Here is a 14405-nt window from a genome sequence, read left to right on the forward strand (position 1 = left end):
TCCACTGATCGCTGAGTCGTGCTCAGTTTAAGTCAACCCTGTTAGTTAGCCTCCAAGTTTCTGCCCCGTACATGAGTACCTCCCATGAATACGCCAATCAACCCTCGGCATTACAATCGCCGATCACCAAATCCATGTTTTATTTCATGTCCTGCCGCACTGACCTCATGATACCATCCTTCGACTCGACTTGCTTTCTGAAACTTATGCGTTCATCGACGGGTGAAGTTCGACTTGCATTGCCAATTTCTCCCTATATCACTGATGAAGTGCAATTTCGTCTCCGCTCAGAGAAGTTCACCTGTTTGCCTCCCAAAAATGTCACATACGTTTTTTAATTTTCTACTCCTTCCGTTCCACGTGGTTCGTACGTCCTTGCCCCGAGACTTGACGTTCTGCTGATACGTCAAGCAGCGCGTAAAGGCTACTTGACGCCTGTGGCGGCTCAAGTAGAGGCCGAATAGAGACTAGGGCTATCAATTCTCGATCGAATTCGGCCTCTGATCCGGAAAACCGGTTTTGGTGTGGAAGAAGCCCCTTTTGTATACGGCTTTTCGGAACGGGGCTGTACAGAGCATGCACCGCTTTATCTTGCGTCACGGCGCGCCCCGTGAGCGGCTAAGTGATAGAGGGCATGTTGTCCTCTCGGGCGGAATAGAAGCGCTCCTCAAGCCAGGCATGCCGCACAGTCCACAGCCCTACTACTGCATACACCACAAAGTACAGTAAAACCTCGTTATAACGAAGTTGTAGGGGAAGTCGTAATTACTCCGCTATAGCCAATTAGCCAATGTCCACTTCTACAAGCAATTTACATGCAAAAGGGGATGTACCCACCACCGAAACTCACAGCATCCCTCGAAGACAAGGAAAACAAGCAAAAAAAAAAGCAGCAAAGAGTCGTTACTTTATTTACGCCAAACGGCTTATTCATGATCATTCGACAGCACACTAGATACGCAGAGAAACAGTTCTTGGTAAACTTTTTCCCCGTCTTCTTCAGACAAATGATGGCTTTTTGCTCCAGCCGCGATTTTGATTCCGTCCTCGCTGTCATCGCGAGCGCGAAAGTGCCGAATCCCGTAAGAGTGCCTGGAGGAACACCCTGGTAGCCTACCGGGAGCTCGGGAGACGCTCACCCTCGCGCGTGCGTCTAAGCGGTTGCAGCCATTTTAGCGCGCTGGAGTTGGCGGCCCAATAGCTATCCCGCGCTTTGGATTGCCACATCCGTGAGGCGACGTAAACCACCACGCGCTATAAGACATTGACCTGACTGGTACCAAAATGCTCCTTAAATGTTCGTTGTGGAAAAAAAAAGGTTCGATATTATCATTGCGGGGAATTTTAACATTGTTAGAAGGACGGCCTAAATACATCGGCGTCTATAAAATTTTAAGGGGAACTACGATTAATTCGTTATATTCATTGGTTCGTTATATCCCGTTTTGTTATAACGACTTTTTACTAGAATGGCTGAACCGAGTGTCCTAGCTGAACAAAGGGGGGCATGCTGGAAATGTATGTGGCATCCGACCGTTCCAACTTGGTAAAATCCTTCCGTTTGTTACGAACGCATACAGCGCCGCCATGATGGCTACCACGGGATTCTTTCCTTTTTACAGATGTATGAACGTGAGCCGTCGTGTGAACTCGGCCCTGTAATTCGGTGTGCACATCGGTCTTCGAAGCCCCACGACATGCAGACGAGTGACTGCAGCTGGCTCGATCGCTTACTTCGGTGGCCGTTTTTCTGATAGAGGGAAAAATGAAAACACCCGTGGGCCGTGATTTTGGCCCGCGTTAAACATCCCCAGGTGGTCAAAATAAATCCAGAGGCACAATAGGCCAGGTGTAGCTTCACCGCGTATGATTCCCATAATGTTATAAAGGTTAGATTTCAATATTTTACATAAGAGGAAATATGGCGTCAAAAGTTCCACCACGCTAAATCCAAGCCTTCTCTGGTGTTCTTGCCGAATGACCTCCTTTGGCTTTGAGTTCCATCAATCCTGGGTTGTCCAGCAAACTGTTTTCAAGGTACTCCGTACCTTTTCGTGACCCGCCGCGATGGCTCAGTGGCTAAGGCGTTGTGCTGCTGAAGCCATGGATGCGGGTTCGATTCCCGGACGCGGCGGCCGCTCTACTGATGGAGGGGAAAAGCGCAAACACCCGTGGGTTCGAGATTTCGCGCAACGTTAAAGATCCCCATGTGGACAAAATTAATCCGGAGCCATCCACTACAGCGCGCCACATTGCCTGTATAGCGTCGGCGCGTTAAACCTCGCAATGAATCAATCAGTACCTTATCGTGTCATCGAGAGCACGTCGCCCACCAATTATTTAGTGGAGCTCGCGACTTCATCCACCGACAGCCGCTGCTGCGTGGCCAGGACACCGTTCATGTACAACGTCTGAAACCCCATCTCGATCCCGCTGTCGTCTCTTGCTCTTGCGTCTCCAGGATGGCTCCTATTTGTACCGAGGAAACGTTAAGGATGTCTAACGGTGCAAGAGCAAGTCTCAGCCGCCTGGTTCATTAGGCATCGGGACGAAAGAGCAGTGGGAAGCCGCTTTGCTCAGCTCTCACCGTGACTGGCGGCAACAGCTTGACCGACTGGCGGAAGATGCCGCCAGAGCACGCGGGCTCATGGCCACCATCTAACGGAGACGTCCAGGTGACCTGTCCCCTTATCCATCTCGATATGCAGACGCATGCCCATTGTGCCACCAAGAAAAACCCACCCTCTACTACACCACATGGGAATGCCCAAGCACAACGGCTGTCACCAAAATCAGAAACCTTAATGCGGAGCAATGGGAGGCATTGCTGGCCAGCGCCTGCTGTAAAGACCAGAGCGGTCTGATTCAGCGGGCACGCAAAGCAGCAGAGTCCGTTGGAGCCCTGGACCAAGGGTACCACCCCTGCTGACTCCGTCGGGAACTGTCGCACGTGGCACTAGACCTCGGTGGAGTGCCCCTCAACAAATAAAAAATATAAATAAACGTTTTCCCTCCCTCCCTTCCTTTCGCCCCGTTCCGTCTTCCAGTATGGGATCAAGTAAAGTTCCTTCTCTGTCTCTCGCAGCGGAATAGGCGTTCGCCACAAGCGGTTGTTAGCGAGAGTAGCATCGCCAGTGCCAGTTAAACTACCAGCGCCGGCGAGGAAGACGAATGATGCAAGAGTGAGCGGCATCGCCAGTGGCATGTGGCACGAGCCCAGACGTGCTTCAGGCCATCCCGCGGTGGCTGCTGCGTCGAGATCGCTTTTTCGGGGCTGAAATAGTCACAGGAGAAGGTCCAGAAGCCAACGACCACTCGTAGAGCAGTTAGTCACGCAAATCAACTGAACGGTGGCCACGAAAGACTCCCAGCAAACATAATACCTTCACAAGGCGGCAAGCCTCGCGGTCAGAAAAAAAGTCTTCGATTATGCCGAGGCGCAACGCGACTGAGAACTCGAGGAACCTCGATAAGACCGATTTGCCTACCGGAAATTCAGAAAGTGCTGCTGGGCGCACCGTTCGCAAAAGGCGAGTACTGGGACATCTTCAAGGTAATCCCGTCGCAGACCGGACGCTAGCCCCGCGAGGCTGCGAAAACCAGCAAGATGCTACAGCAACCAGGCGGTCAACACGATCAGGCGCATCGGCTGAAAACGCTCTCCTTCGGCGACACTTCGACGTTTTTGACGACTTTAAATCAAACGAGGATGTCCCACAACCCCTGACCGCCGACAAACATGCCGCGAGTCCTTCATCCCCGCTGGCCCCTGTGTGTCCCGTCGTACCCGAAATGTCGATAAATGCTACCGCGGCCACACCGGTGTCGCCCGAGTGTGACGTAGAGTGCCAAGATTCAGCCGGCGAGGCTCCAATGATCCTGGACACATCTTTGCACAGCGGGGACATAATCTGCTATTCCGACCTTGGAGAACTGGAATCGGACGTCGAGTAGGCGCCCGACATTTTTCAGTACACCGCTAAGTCGCGTGGACACCCATGTTTCGTCATCTCGCCGATCGGTGCCGCCTTTTTCGCCGCCTTGGTTGCCACCAGAAGACAACCTTGCTTTCTGCAATACAACCTCCTTGGCTTTCCGACGTGTATTTTGTTTACTGTATCTGTGCGCGTTTGTGGTACACACATTAGCATTACGAGTGGAAGCGTAACCTTTTCGTTAGAAGAGTCGCGGTGGAGGATACCAATAGTAAAGGGCGGGGTTGTGTCGCCACAATAGCCAGCGCTTCGTAGTGTGCCGATCGGCGCCGTCTTTTCGCCGCTCTTCGTTGCAACACAAAATCGTTCTTGACATTCGGACAGGTAGTTTTTTTATCACTATGTTCTTGTACGGTCACTTCGCATTGTTCGTGGGCAACAGCCGCGGTTGCGCTTCTACAGCCTGCTTACAGGGCTTATGCTCGCTCAAATTCTGTGTAGGATGTTAAAGCGATATCGCCAATCCATCCGTGGTTTTTCTCAACTGGACAGCGCCAATTTACAAGAAAGAGCCAGATCTCCTTTATTTTATAAAAGGGATACACGCATCGCTTCTAAATGTCACTTCACTTCCCTCGTGGAAAAGATCCACGGTCGCGCTTCTTTAGCCCTCTCGCGGAGCCTAGCCATGCTCTAAGACCATGTAGAATGTTGAAACAATATCACAAACTCATCCGCAGTTTTTTTAGGAGACCTAGACGTCGCCCGGGTGCAAGGAGGGACAGGCATTGTGAGCAATTTTAACGGTCCGATGTGGATCAGATATGGTATAAAAGTACGCGAGCGACGCTTTTAATGCTTTTATTTTCTTCATTATCTTCGAATGTGGCTAGCTATGGAGTGCTGCCTGGTAAGGAAGTAACTATCAGATGCTCAACGTCTTTCACCAAGGAAGGATATGGGCACTCTGGCGTAGTATTTGGATCCCCCCTTCTCCACTCTCATGATTGACCTACCCAACTTTCGGCCCTCAGTCCCCAACAGCTCTTCACCACTTGACCAAGGCGGCGGTCATGTCAGCTCTACACCAGAGGGTGCTAAGAATCTCTGTGTCCGGTCAGACCACATCTGGAACTTGAACTTGACAACGCTCAACGCGCTAACTCTGTGTAGCGAGGTAAGCTTAGCTATATTAGAGGATCTCTCGGACGTCAAGTGGGATATAATAGGGCAAAGCGAGGTTAGAAGAATAGGAAAAGGCTTCTGGAGTTCACTAGCGGGCATATTCTGTGCTATCGAGGAACTCAAAAAGGAGAGAGAGCGGGGTGGGATTCGTGATCCACAAGGAGAGAGATAGCCGGGAACGTGGATAGTTCTTCAGTATTAACGAAAGAGTCGGAGTCGTCGTGATCAAGCTCAACAAGCGATACAAGTTAAAGATAGTACAATTCTATGCACCAATCCTATGCACAACGATGAAGAGGCAGGATACAGTTTCTACGAGAACATCGAACCAGCAGTGAATACGGGAACAACGCAGTTATTTAACGCAAAAGTAAGTGAGAAGAGAGTAGGAGAAGGATTAGTGGGGAACTTTGCAATAGTCAGTTGCAACTGTCCAGAAGATACGCGGCATGTTTGGATTTGCGGAGAAAAATAACCTGAGGGTAATGGAAATATTCGTCTGCAAACGAAAGAATAGAAAATGAACATCTTTTGTTACACAGCGGTGTAACAAAAGAAAAAAAAAAGCAAACGAAATTGTCTTCATTTTAGGTGACAATCCAGGTGTTGCGCAGGACGCAGAGGTGCTAGGCAAGATTCCTAGCAGCTATCAGAGAATGGTTAAGTGCAAAATGAGGCTGAATCCCAAAAGGGAAAGTGGGAAAGTAGCGAAAAGTGGACAACCAAACATGGAGTCAATTACAGGAAGGACGCAGGAGTTTAGAATAACCCTTCCGAACGGGTTCACAACTTTAACTGGTGAAAGAGAGGGAAGTGTGGACATGCTGAATGACAACTTAACTACGGCAATTCACAGAGCCAGCAGCAGATGTGGAAGAGGCAGCACGTAGGAAACAAACTGGCAAAATAACGCAGAAAACGACGAAACTTACTGTGAAACGTAAGGAAATGAAATTGAATCCGTTGAACTGTCAAAAGCGGTTAACAGAAATAAAACGACATTCGTGCGTACAACATGGCAGTAATAGAGGAAGTGCTGGAGAGGGGAGGAAGCTTAAAAGCAACTAATAAGCTAGCTGTTGGCAAATACAGAATGTGCTCACTCCGACGTGAATAAGGTAACCTTACGCACAGCATGGACAAGATAATAAATGTAGCGGAACGATTCTACACCAGGCTATAGGCTAGCGACGTTAAACCATGGGAAACTACAGAGTGTAGAAACTTAGGTTGCGACGTTCCACTTTTAACTAAAGAGAAAGTAGAAAAGGATGGACAGAAGGGTTCCTCGTTTAGTTGACGTAAAAAGTCTGCGCATTTAAAAAGGAGGAGGGGTATAGTAGTGTTGAAATATTACGGGGGTGCATAGAATAAAGCAGGAGAACCAGTCAAGGGATTGCACACCAGCCAATACATTGGGCATAGGGTGACGACGCAACAACGCAATATTGATGGCGAGGCAAGCTCATCTGAAAACCTTTGATAAGCTTTTCGCATCCTTGTAATGTGAGTCATGCAAAGTGGCCGTCATACGAGCCACAATATGCACTACCTGTACGAACGTCGCTGAGGAAATTGCCATTGGCCTAGCAGCCACAAAAAATAGCGGATACGCCACAGCCAGCACGAACTCGCAAGCCGCATGCCGCAACTACAAGCTCGGCCGTATATCAACTTTCGCCCTCAGGATCCTCAAGAAGATCCCGCGTTTTCCCGATCCAGTTTGGACTCCTCGACGCGAGCTGAAGGAGGCGGCACACGCCGCTGCCCGAGTACGTACCCTGCGGGTGATTCCCGGAGACAGCCAAAGAGAGTCGAAGAGAGACTATGTGTACACCAGTAGAAGAGTCCCCACACACTCAATGGTTGCGCGGACATCCTCTTCCACTGCATACCCGATCGTTAACGGTTCCCGCCACCCCATTCCCCCTTTTCCCGAGCCGAAGCGACGACACTCCGCCGGCTCAAAACCAAATCCTACCTCCACTCAATCCTCCTCCGCGATATCTACCCCCCCCCCTTCCTCTTTCTCACTATTATAGCACCTGCAACTTTTGCCCCCAGTCCGGCACCCTGTGCAATCTGGTATGGGAATGCCAGCAATCCCCATCCCACGTACGAGCATTGGATGAACCGGCTGCCCACCTCGGACGTCTCGCCCCCGCACATGCTGATAAGAGTGCACGAGCAGCCAGCAAGGGCCAGGGCATCCCGGAGTAGAGGACGCCCCCACAGGTCTGCTGCTCTCACCATCATGCACTTATGGGCTCGCAATTAAAGATGTTTATTCTCTCTCTGAACACAAGCGTCTTAGCCTATTTCAGCTGTTTCTATAGAGGAAATGCGTCTTGCGGGCATTATGTTATCATTAGATTGAGTTTAGGTGTACGGGGTTATGCGCTTTATGGATGGCAATCTTAACAAAAATCTAAGCCAGCTTGCACAGCGGTGCAAGCCAGATGTCACAGCAGAGCTGACTTCGTCTCAATGCATTAAGCTGGACAAGCGCCATATAAGTCACTAGAACCATTTCCCTGTGCTTATATATTTCACTCGTCACCAGTAGACCAAATCAAACGCAAATATAAGTCACAGAACATCTTGCACACTTTCATCTCCGTGATTCTCAGCGCACGGGAAGGCTTCGCGTAAAACAAGCGAGGCCACCTCCTTCTGCACAGCGTTGCGCACGGAGATCGTGGTTGACAGGTTCACGTCGAACGAAAGCCCGGCGCAGCCGCGTCAGCTGGGCCCAAAGTAGAAATTGTCACTCGCGTCGCCCAGGGATCGACGGATCTGACGCTGAAAGTTCTCCATGACTCGGTGGGCGGGGTCTTGTCGGCGACGCTGTTTGCTCAAAGGCACACTTACACGCACCCGTTCGGGGTCCTCGGCTCGCCTTTGCCGATTACTTTCTCCTCTCGCAGCGTGGTGCGCTTCCTGATAAGCCGCCTCTTCTTCGGGCGTCGGAGTCCGGATCTTTCATGGTCGCCGCATCCCTCATGTGCGCGGCACAGCGTCGGAGAGAGTTCTGTCGCCGCCAAATGGCACAAGAGGTGTTTCCCTGTTGAAGGAGCTTCTTCAAAAGCGAAGCTGCAAGTAGAAGAACCAGAAGGGAGAATAAGCCCGCACAGCTGAGTAGGCCGAACCGCTTCTATTTTAAACAGAAGGATCCGCTTGGCGGCAGTACCAACTAACGAGATCTCGGCCTTATTAGTGTGGCATGGGACGTCAGGAGAAGGTGACAGGCGGCGCGCGCGTTTCCGTTCATTGACGGCGCGACCAAAAGTCGCTTGTGATTGTATGATCTTTCTTAATTCAAATGCTTAAGTTTCTAATTTACAGTTTTGTGTAGCGGGCACATAGCCCTCCTAACGCCCGATTCCTGTCCAATTCCCCTAGTGGGTGCGTGCTATGTTACGAAGAACGTCACGAGACCCACGCTCACGTGCGCTCGGCATTTTTTTTTTTATTTTTTCTGCGTATGGACGGCGCAACCAAGAACTTAAATAGCTTTGCTGCTAACAGTTATAGTTGTTACACCAGGAGCAGAAAGGTAGCAGGGTTCGGAGTCATGGCTTACCGGTTCGGCGATGATGGTATTATTGACAAGTTTTTTTCACTGTGATGGTTGTTAGGCGCATACCCTCCATTCTCAGATACAACAATAATTATTTAGTTATACCTTTCAAGTGTTTGGAGATTATATGGGAACATTTACGTTTTCTTGAGTAAACAGCTGTCAATAGTTAATTATATACAGGACACGTTTAGTGGGGCTTTTTATTTAGGTGTATGTCTTTCTGGTCCCGTGGTCACGGTACCGTGCGTCCGTTGCCAGTATGACGACGCAAGTGGGGCTTCACATATATATCTCGAAAACAAAATTGTCTCGCCAATTCGGAAGTTTTTGGGGAATCGTAGCCAGAACCCATGGCTTCTGAGGCGAGAATTGTGACCACTCGTCCATGAGGCCTCCATGTTTTTAAAGAATTTAATGCCCGTACACGGAATAATATGTACAAGGTATGTTTACAAGGAGCGGTAGTTTGGATACAAGGTTAAACTCTATAGCTGAAATTAGCTGAACAAATTAAACTGGAAATAATTCCTCCCTGGGAGAGTAATGGGTAATGATAGATTATAAAAACACGCGCACGTTGGACAGACACGTTCAACCGATGGTATCCTTAAATTCTCACTTCACTCAAACGATAATTCATTTAAAGTTTTCTGATATCTAAGAGATTTCAGAGCCCATTGGTGTCCTGTTAAAGGGACACTGAAGTGAATTTGTCAAGCTCCCGTTTTTGCTTGCACTGCGTAGACTGGCTCAAATTAGCACACTTTTAATCGTTTATCCGGTTGAAAAGTCGGTAATTATTTTACAAAGAGCGAAAGAAGAAAAACTACCATGCACGGTTTGCGGCGGCCGCTCCAACTAAAGGCTGTGACGAACGGAGGAGATGCACCGTGATTGGACGATGCCCAAGGTTAGCAACCAAACAAGTTTCGGTTTCGGTTCTGTAAAACAACGTGCTTGACATCCGACGGCATCGTCGGATGGGCATTCTCAATACCTCAGTAATCGTCGTTCCGCGCTTCTAGATCTGCCATGTTGTCGGCTGTAAAATGCATAAGATAAGCCTCCCAGGACGGCTTGGAATCGTAGCAATCACTAGCCGAGGCCTACGCAGTGGATGAACGCCCTCCGCGTCCCCGCAGACGCTCAAATGCCATGCGATTTTCCCCCATATTTGGAGCTTACCTCACTCATGCCTGTATCGAAAAAGCGTGTTCGCACCAGACCAAGGGTCTATGGATTCTGGCCTGTGCCCACTGCCCGCAAGCAGTCGGTGCTTATGGCAACAGCGCGCCAACGAGAACTCGCAAGCGCGCCAGTGTCAGCCTGCGCGCGTTCTGTGAACTAGTTCGTGGAACAATGAACGTTGTGGCCCCAAAAAAGGTGAACTCAGCACAGAAAACATCGGCGAAAACGAAAGAGTTAACTTATAAAAGGGGATTCGAACTCGTGACTTGCAAAACACTTGCAATGACATACCTAGCGCTCGACCACTCAGCCACGGGCGAGCGCTGCCAACCTTGGGAACATAAGGTATATAATGTATAACCAGTTTACCCTTTTATTTAGTTTTTGCATTTCAAGCAGCTTAGGTGGCTATTTGTTGTATTGCGCTCGTGCAGTAAGCGTCCCCCAAGTTTCCACAATATTTAACGTCTAGCAAATACATTTCTTAGACGGAAAAGCGTTCGCAGATGCGTAGTCATGCTGCTGACCGTTGTGCTTGTTCGCCCAGCACAAGAAAGTGCTTCCCGCAACCTAGTTTTACGCTGTACGGTAAAAGTATCAGTTTATTTTACTTCCTTAGTACCTATATTGACTTCGCTGACTCTTCTCCCGCCTTCAAGAGGCCTTATATTTTCCTACTGGCGTACAAGTTAGCGAAACGTCGCATGTGCGCTTGTGCAGCGCTTGTGTGAAGCGACCTTGACTTGGCGCTAGATACAGTGTACAAACTAACGAAGTAAAGAAAGGTACATTCTTCCATTCACAAACGTGTCCTGGCTTCGTTTCAACTGAGCGAACGAATTGCGACGACCCATCGGCGACCGGCGGACGAAACGCTGGGCCGACTGACTCTGAAGGCCGGGGAGCCGTGCAGTAGCGCAGCCAATTGCCAGCTTATCCCCTCCTGACGTCACACAAAAACGCCACAGAAAATGGGCGAGGGTGGAGAGAGGAGGACAGCATTTTCGAATTGAATTTTCTACTAAATAAATTCGCGTAAACGCGCTAAGAGTGGTCGAAACAGGGCCTAGGGACTCCGGACTACAATTTGCTCTCGTACTCCCGCAATGTTTACAAATCACTTCAGTGTCCCTTTAAAGGGACCTTGCAACACGTTTTTAAACTTTTTTGAAATATTAAATGCTTGCAGAAAGTAGTCAACCAATCCATCCAGTACTTAGATAAGGGGGTCGCAAAGTGCCTCAGCCAAAAATTACTGCTATATGCACATCAGATAACTTAGAAACTTGCTCAAAACATTTTTCTCTCCTTCTCCCTCTTGGCATTCTTCGACCGCTGGAATTGCGTCATTACGGCGATGTAGCGGCCATTGGCCGGCTTTCCTTCAGTTGGAGCAATGAACGCATTCGATAGCCACTTTAAAAAGAAAGCCACGAAAGCAAAGCACAAACGGAAGGCGTATCTGCTGCGAGGAGCAAATCACGCACTGCCGCTAGACGCGAAGGAAAGAGTGAAAGCCCCTTTGATACAAGGTATAACTGCATTTTTTTTTTGTTCAATTTGTGCGGCCTGTTTTAAGTAACAGGAGGCAGAAAAAATGTTATCTGCAAATAAGAACACAAGAAATACACGCGGTCACTGCTATTCGCCCCGAGATCGAACACAGTCGGCCCCTGGCGGCGGCGGAACGAACCGCTCCTAGTGTGGATGGCGTTCTCGCGTCGTCTGCTCGTTCACGTTGAGCGGGGCGCAAGACGCGCGCTGCACAAATTAAAAAAAAAAAAAAAAGACACGAATATGTGAACTTGTTTGGCACTAAGCAGTGGCATAGTTACCTCTGCTTGCGGATTTTATCTAGAAGCGCAATAATCAGCGGCCGTTGCGGGATAATGCGCGACTTTAGTTCCACGAAACATCGTCGCCGTAGTCATCGCTTCAGCGTGAAACGTGTTACAAACATTGCTTCGCCAGATTGCACTTCTCTTTGATGAGTGCAGTCGTCGGCCGTTTCAGGAACGCCAAAGGGTGCTTTTTGAAGGTGGTGTGGGGGTTATTTAAAGGATAAACGTTTACTACATGTGCACGAAACGGGTAAGAAGAGACAAGGCCCATGCATAACCGTGGACATTTGCCACACCCGTGTACAATTGCGCTCTGTTTTTTAGAAAGAAAACAAACAAACAAAAACAATGACACCGTGCGCACGACCCGTGCGCTATCGCCCATACATTAACGGGGACGTATTTTACACACGCAAGCGCCTGTGTTATCGAATTCTTCCCGTACCTTGTTCGAAAATAAATACCATTTTTGGACAGTCCTTGCTTATACAATGTTGCTAATTTTATTTATTATTTAAAATACGTTTCTGTGGATGCGCAAAAGTATTTTAACGGGATATTTATCGGTAAAATTCAGCAGTTGTGAGTTTGCGTCTGTCCTGTGGCATTTCGCGTGTCATTTTTCCCGACATGGGTCACCTTGCCCAAAAAATGTTTCACTCAGCATAAGCAAATGACTAATATGGTCAGTTTTCAACCCCTTAAGATGTACCTAAGTTTAAAGAAGTAAAAATCGCGTAATTTATTGCACGGTGTTGCCTAAATGTGTGGAGGGCGTAGGCCACGACTTGCGGGATATTTTTTATTTTTCCTACAATGCCCGCTTCAAATAAAATTTTGAAAAAAAGGCGAACCACAATTCCTGGATAATATTGGGCCAAAAGGAAGGCTCATCAGTTTTCAAAATACTGGCGTTTGTTGAAATACTGCTTTTTCACCGCTACGAAACACGACGCCTAGCGTACTTCCAATTGCAAGTAGTACTGATCGCCAACGTTTGCTCTTTACCGTTACATGGTTTCTCTTCTCGCTGCGCTTGGAACGTTGGCAGAGCCGCCCCCCTCCCCTTCAAGAAAAGAAAACGAAAAGCACATAAAATCTTTATCCGTGCCCTTTTTAACCAATCCTCAAGAATTAAATGCCAAGACAAAGGCGAGGTTCAGTTTACAACACAAAGCAGTTACCGGGAACCCGTTGCGCTATTTCGTAACAATAAATAAAGACGAACGTTTTACTACATCTGCAACAGGGTAACTTTATTTGCCATATTTATAGTTCGTAAGCGAAATTACGCAAGAATGGAAACACGTCTCGCTCTTCTAGGCACCTGTTAAATTTTAAAAGGAACACGAATGGTCAACAGCGCAGCCGTAACAAAAAATTCTGTGCTCACTGTAAGGTCTCAGAAGCTTGGTTTACACACTGTAAACCTGCTTACTTTGCAAGTGTGGCTAAACATGAGGTGTTGATTGTACGCGTGTTAGCAATTTAATTCGTAAGGTAACTTGCGACGAAAGCCGTAAATAAGTGATCCGACACCGTTATTCATCAAACCTGCCTTGAGAGTCGCTAAAATTTAATTTAACAAAAACTTTACGCAAAAGACCCGTTTGAATGGTTGCATTAATATCTTTGCGCTGGTTTAAACTCAGTAATTTTATGTGCCTTTCGAACACAGAAGAAATATCGTTAGCTCTTAAAAAAATGCCGGGGCAGTTAAGTGGTGTTACCATTTCAGGGCATCTCACAAATGCAAGAATGCGTCATGCTACCAATGAAAGCGATCGAAACTGTTGTAAACTGAATTCCAGAGAACGAGGTTTCCTGATTCGTTTCTAATTATGCTTTTATTGAAGGCTCAAAGTCATAGTCGGGAAAGATCGAGCTTGCTACGAGCCACGGCGTACAAGTTTATTGTCATTACTTCGGCCGTCCTGAGATTTCCTATGGGTCGCCGCTTTTTCGGCGTAGTGATGAAAACTTATTGCCGCTTCCTTGCAATACATTGAACGTTGAGGAACCGAACTACAATATACCACTCTTGTCCGCGCTTTTCATGCTCACATACGGCGAGAGAAAGGCACGAAGCGCGCCCACAGTGTGCATTCTCCCGGGCGGCTCAGCGGAGCATCCACACTAGCAGCGCGACGCTGCCGCCACCTACATGTCCACCTCACGGCGAATAGTTGTTGCCGTCGTCGCACCTTCGTTTAAGGAACATACCAATGCCTACGGACATGCGACACATGGCGCGTGTCCACATGGGGGAAGGCGAAAAAGAAGCAGCGCCGATACGTAAATAGTATATCTGGAGGGGAATGTTTCCCGGGTCAATATCCGTACATGGACACAAAACACATGCCCACGCTCGGTTTTATTTTATCGTTTTAGAACTGCAAATGCAGGATGTACCGCATAAGTAATCGTCCTTGAAGAACCATTCTAGTCATGTAGGTCGTTTCACTCTACTACGATCGTATGCGAATATGTTTTTTTTTTCTTGCCAATTAGCATTGAAATATTCCTTAACCCTTCGTTCGGCTTCTATAGGAGCGGATTGTTTGTGAATGCTAAAACAGAAGTGGAACAACAGAATTTCTTTTTTCGAGAGTAATGACTAGCTAAAGATAATGCACAAACAGTAAAGAAAAAAATGAGATGTGGTATTGACTC

The 14405-nt window shown here is 48.2% G+C and overlaps 1 long non-coding RNA gene across 4 annotated transcripts in view; it reads right to left on the minus strand.

Moving 5' to 3' along the window:
• Positions 1-7459: 7459 nt before the first annotated feature.
• LOC144155752 (uncharacterized) overlaps positions 7460-14405 on the minus strand; it is an 85215-nt gene continuing 78269 nt past the window's right edge. For 3 of the 4 annotated variants that reach the window (XR_013319626.1, XR_013319624.1, XR_013319627.1), the window contains one exon: positions 7460-8213. This is a non-coding gene — a long non-coding RNA (uncharacterized LOC144155752). The remainder of the gene's footprint in view (positions 8214-14405) is intronic. The other variant, XR_013319625.1, reaches the window with a different exon arrangement.

The sequence above is a fragment of the Haemaphysalis longicornis genome, unplaced genomic scaffold, assembly GCF_048455015.1.
Source record: "Haemaphysalis longicornis isolate Haplotype H1 unplaced genomic scaffold, Haemaphysalis longicornis Haplotype H1 scaffold_1, whole genome shotgun sequence".
NCBI classification, from domain to species: domain Eukaryota; kingdom Metazoa; phylum Arthropoda; class Arachnida; order Ixodida; family Ixodidae; genus Haemaphysalis; species Haemaphysalis longicornis.